The 6,000-nt window shown below is 36.1% G+C and overlaps 1 long non-coding RNA gene across 2 annotated transcripts in view; it reads left to right on the top strand.

Annotated features, from left to right (window-relative positions):
- LOC116419663 overlaps positions 1-5,062 on the top strand; it is a 168,585-nt gene extending 163,523 nt beyond the window's left edge. For both annotated transcript variants that reach the window (XR_004229937.1, XR_004229938.1), the window contains one exon: positions 4,965-5,062. This is a non-coding gene — a long non-coding RNA (uncharacterized LOC116419663). The remainder of the gene's footprint in view (positions 1-4,964) is intronic.
- The last annotated feature ends 938 nt before the right edge of the window (positions 5,063-6,000 follow it).

Consider the following 6,000-nt stretch of genomic DNA (forward strand, 5'->3'; position numbering starts at 1 on the left):
GTGTCAAAGCTGTGGCCCTTTGGTACACAAATCAGAAAGCATTTTGGTGATGAGAAGTCCAGATAATTCAAGGTTTGTACACAAACCATAAAACAAGCTGTGCTCAAGAGTTCCATAACCAAAATAGTTAGAAGTGTCTCTGAAGATGTCTCTTGAAGATCCATAAACCATCAAATGGCTCAGGGTCTGCTTTAAGTCTGGTATGAGTTTATCTGGCTTCAGAGTTGCTGATTTTCTACGTGTCCAGCTGGGTTTACCTTAGATCACTGCTAAGGATTGTGGTTATGTAAAGCCAGTTTGTATTTTAGCTAATATAGCCAATCCTCATACCACTCTTCTTGGTTACTTGGATAATTGGGGGGCTCAAGCAAATCAAGGTAGTTAATATATCCATTTTCATGCTCTCTGAACTCATAAGATAATCCAGTATACTTTCAGCCTGATCTTTTTGCCCATCCCACTACTACCTCTCAGGAAAGTTTAAAAGACCATGGAAGTTAAAACTTTGTAGAAAAGAAAATGGCCTCAGAATAAATGGTGGGGTTGGGGAACCACCATTCTGATCATAGGTTGAGGGACCCCACTTCCCAGTGTTCCATGGGTTCTTGGAATCTATAACCACTATATTCTTTCCCTGGGGCAGTGACATCTACCATGATATAATCACTTTTGGCAGGTCTGAGTCAGGCCTGAGCCAAAGCTTGACTCTCTCAGATTGAACTTCTACCTCATCAAGGATACTTTGAAATGATTGAATCTCTCTCTGGATGAGAGCCCGCTTGTGTCTCAAATCTCGCTATCCTGTCACCAGCTTTGTTCAGCTAAAGCTTCACTTCCTCCCCCAACCAGGTTCTAATTCTGCCTCTTCCTTTAAAGAATACTAGCCGTGTCATGTTCATTCACAGGCAAATTTTGACCTTAGAACCAAGTCCTAGTTCCCCTCTACTCTATAACTCTACAACTTAGAGCCTTGTAGAATTTTTCTATATATCTCTATATCCTCATTATGTTACTCTTTATCCTACTTCTCACTAAAAACTTTATCATACTCTGGGTAAAATTAAGCATTTTGGGGTCCAGAACACTAAGGAATTTTAGAACCTCTCAAACAATGAAAATATACATTATGAAAAAAGAAAAATCACAGATCAAATGTAATGTTATCATGTGATATTAATCTAAAATCCTGTAATTAATTATTACATGGGATATTCAGAAGCAAATAGTTCAATTTTAAGATCAAGGACCATACCTCTTTTATAGTACCTAAATCACTTGTACATTTAGGGAAAAACTCATTTTCAAATACCCTATATTCTAAAAAAGTGACTGAATTTGTTTTAGATTGCACCCTTAAGAATGGTCTTTAAATTAGGGGTGGGGAAAGTAATTCCACCATTTTTCCAAGAGCAGAACAAATGAGGAAGGGAGGGACTGTTTCAGTTTAAAATATTCTCATAAATCTCTGAGGGTTTGAACTCCAACTAGTGGGGAAGCCTGCCCATAACTATAGCAGCTGGTGAGCAATTTGTAGCCTGGGAGTACCTCCTAAGTCTGTTTACAGCAAAGCTTTGACTCAGTTGCTTTAAGTAAATTTTAGTTTCTTTAGACCCATTAGCACCACACTACTTTAAACCCATGTGGATATGACCCAATGATGAAAATTTGTGGTACTTTTCAGAATGAAGTCTTGATAGATTAGGTCTTACAATTTTCCTTGATTAATCACTGTGGAGAGGAAATTTCACAATATAGGGTTGGGTCTAGAAGGCTAATAGTTCTTTAGAAAGCATTTAACACCCTTACTGAGCCTTCCCTGACACTGAGGTTTTTAAAAATCATCTGTATGTGATGGTTATATTTAACTTGAAGTGAGTAAATCCCTCTAATGGTATCCAGTACAAATTAAACATGTCTTTTAGTAGCAGCATACTCTGCAAAGAATAGACTTTAGGGTACTATTTCTGAAATTGAAAATGGGGATCCCTGAAGGCATGTTATAAGTGTCTTTTGCTGACCAGTGCCATATATGTTTGTTATAGTCCTCATAAATTGCAATGTCCTTGATATATAGCTTTATTTTCAAAAGTAATACTAAGTAATTCCTGTATGGGATCTGTTTATTCTTTATTATTTTCTTAAATCACAAGAGCAAAACCCCCTCAACTCCACTTCCCACCCAACCATACTACCAATTTGGGGAAACAAAATACACTTATTAAGTATAGCACATTGTGGCTCGTTTTGCTTATGAGTTCAGAGTTAACATCTTTCTTTGAAGTATTTCATAAGTGCTTGTAATTTGTTTGTTAAAAATTTCAACTAGATGTTTCCCCTTTTAAATTTTTATGAGAAATCTCATTATGTAGGCTCTACCATTATCTCTATTTTAGATAATAGTATCTTCTTCCTTCTTTCCTCCCGTCATCCTTTCCCTCCTTTCCTCCTTTCTTCCCCTCCTCTCTCCCTCTCATTCCTTCCTTTCTTCCTCCTGCTGGGATTGGGGTAGCAATTCCTAGTTGGAAATATGGGGCACAAGGTGTAAGGCAACTTAAGAATTGTGAAGAATTCTTAGTGGCATTCTCTTTGCCAAAAGGTATCTTTATTTCCAAGAGCTTATGGACAAAATGAAAAAGTAGAATAGACACCAGGAGTGGTAAATATGAAATAGGTTCAGGAGAGCAGTTAAAAAAGAATATTATAGTTAGCAAGGAAAAGGGTGTTAACAATTAGCAATGGGGAAAAAACAAACAAACAAACAAACAAAAAACCAAAACAAGTTCCCTAATAGAACTTACAATTAACCAAGAGAAAGGGGAATATACCAGGAGGTGGGAATATGCTATTGACTGGCATGCTAAACTCATAATGGAGTTTAGTAGATTAACCCCAAAAGAGGTTAGCAAGAGATAGGGGATTATACCATTGATTTGTGGGCTAACTCTAAAAAGGATTCAGCACCCTAAAAGAATTAATTGGCTATAACAAGGAGAAAGTCACCATGAGGCAATGAGGTGAGAAGAAAGACAGCATGAAGCAGGACACCATGGCAAACTAAAAAGGGATTTTTAGCAAAAATGGTGGTCACAAGCTGATTTACAGGGGAAATTTAACCCCAGGGGTTTGACATTATAACTTGGTTTTCTGGTTGGATGCTGGAAGAGACAAATGTTTCACTAAGAACTCTGCAGACTCCCTAATGAAGCCAAGAAAATATTTTTCTTCACAATCTTGCAAGAATGGGTGTTTATAAGAACGGGCATACCTTAAAATGGCCAAATCATGATTTTTTAAATATCCTGTCCTGACAGGCAAGTCCTTCCCCTGATTCCCCATTGGTTGGGTACTACAGCGGTTATAGACTATCAAGAGTTCCTAATTCCCCCACTTATGGGGGATTAGATTTCTCTGATTACATGTCCCATTCCCCATATTTTAGGAACCTTAGCCCTTATTTTCTTTTACCCTTCTTTGGATGTGTATATACCCCTTCTGCATCTAATAATGTGTTTCTTATTCCAAATTTATGGCTATAAATTTGTCAGTCTAACTTTTGGGTTTTATTTTTCTCCCTTTCTCCCTTTTTCCTTCCTCCCCTTCTTTGTTTTCCTTCCCCTTCCCTTTCTTTGTGTTCTCCCTATCCATCTTTCCTTTTCCCTTTCCTTTTCTGTTAGCCTTTTCTTCTACTATCTCTTCCCATTCCTTTTCCACTAAGAAGACTGCCCACCCTGAAATGATAAATAACTTGCAAGGTTGCAGCATATGTGCTAGTAGGTGAATTATGAGTTCAGAAAGGTGGTACATTTATTCAACCACATGCATTCTTGCTGTTTAACATGTTCCAAACCTTTAAGTGAACATAAAAAATGATTTTACTTATAAACTCCCTTGGAAGAGAGACTTCCTATATATAAACAAGAATAATCCAATTTCAAATCACACTATTTGTCTTTTACTGTTGACAGATCTAAGAGGAATATAATTCCATCAGCTTTTTCATTGTTTTGAGAGTCTATCTGCTGTCCTTCAATAAACTTCACTTGGATTTGTAAATTATACTTTGGTGTCTATTTTCATTTTTAATGGAATAGTGATAGCACAACATAACCATTTATTTAGAGGGCATTTGCTACTAAATATTGGGAAGCAAACAAAACTTCTTCAGCCAGGAATAGTAGCCAAACAAATTTAAGACAGAACAAATAAAGGCCAGAATTATGGAACTCCATACAGAACTTAAAAGATGAAAAAGAGAGATAATATCATCATCATAATAATAAACATTTATATATTGCCTACTATTTGTTGGACATTATGCTAAGTCTTTATAGATATTATCTCAATGGATTTTTGCAACAGTCCTGGGAGTGGGTGGTATTATTATCCCTGTTTTATAGATAGAATAAAGTAAAATGGATAAAGTGACTTGTGCCAGGTCATACAGCCAGTATCTGAGACCAGATTTGAACTCAAGTTTTCCTGATTCCAGGCTCAATGCTTTATCCATTGTATCAACTAATTAGTTGTTCCTAATCTGTATATTTGAAGAGAGTGAGCTGATCTTTCATCTCCTAAATTCTTATGGCTAATAATATAATTGTAGGGCAAACACTCAGATTTCTTATACTACAGTTCCATTATTTATAAAATAAGCAAATAAAAAATATTTTAAGTATCACTCTGACTCAGTCTTTAATATTTGAAATAGTGACATTAGGGTTAAGAAGCAGGACACTTTATACATGACTTTGTAGAATGAGAATCATGGGATTCTGCAGAGTTGGTTCACTATAGTGACATATATCTTCTTCTCAATTAAAAGAAGTGAAATTAAAATAAGCCTAGGCTTCTCCCCTTCCTAAACAAAATTCCATGATATTTAGGGACTAAAGCATAGAAACCAGAGTAGCAATTTTTTTGTTATTGTTTTACTTTCTCTTTTTCCTTCTTTCTTCCCCTTCCAGTTTAAGCACAAGGAAAGGCAAATGACCCAGAGAATGGAAAAGCGAACAAAGATCTTCCACAGCATTCATGAGACCCCTCTTGGAAGCAAATAACTGAGGCAAGAGAGCTTGTATAGTCCACTTCCTTTTGTTCTATGAAACACATCTGGTAACTTTAAAGGAATCTGGAAGGAATCCTTCTCTCACTGTTCCTTTTGGCTTGCTTATTCCAGATATGGGATAGGATAGGGAGAAATCATTGAGATTTTAATGCCTAGATGCTTAGGGGACTTGTAAATATGCCATTACTCATAGGCTTGGCTATATTACAAAGTTGCAAATGACTAACCTAGTGCGATAAGTTTATTTTTATTTCTTAGATACACACTAAATGTATGATCCTGGGCAAGTCACTTAAACTCACTTTGCCTAGATGACTTCATATGTAAAATGAAGATAGCAGTAGCTTTTACTTCCTAGGGTTGTTATGAAGATCAAATGAAATAATAATTATAAAATTCTTGGAAAATCCTAAAATGATATATCAAAATTTGCTCATCATCATCATCAACTCCCTAAGAGTTGGTCTTGGCTAGGCAGATGATTTTTGCACGAGTCTTTTACTTTTAGAAAGAGGTAGTCAAATCTCCCTTATTTAAAATATGGTGTCCTTCTTACCTTTAATGCTTTTAAAGCTTTTAATCTCATAATACAACTTTGGCATTGATGATAATTCAGTCTGGAAAATAACCAGAATTGAAATAAGTGAATGCTGGAATAATTGGAGGCCACTATAAGAAACCGCACAATGTAAGTTCCATGACCTGAGCTTTTATCAGCATCAAGGAATATCTGTAGATTTCTGCAGTGTTATCCTTCACCAACTGGGCCTGGAGAGATAACCACACTTTCAGGACTTTTTAAAATGAAAATGTAATAAAATGACATTTGGCATAGGGACAGGGACTAGACCTGTAATTCCATTGGTAAAGGGAATTCTCAGGTAAGAAAACTTCATCTACCAATGAAACTCAGCAGTTTCTCTGAAATTTAAAAT

The sequence above is a fragment of the Sarcophilus harrisii genome, chromosome 5, assembly GCF_902635505.1.
Source record: "Sarcophilus harrisii chromosome 5, mSarHar1.11, whole genome shotgun sequence".
In the NCBI taxonomy this organism is placed as follows: domain Eukaryota; kingdom Metazoa; phylum Chordata; class Mammalia; order Dasyuromorphia; family Dasyuridae; genus Sarcophilus; species Sarcophilus harrisii.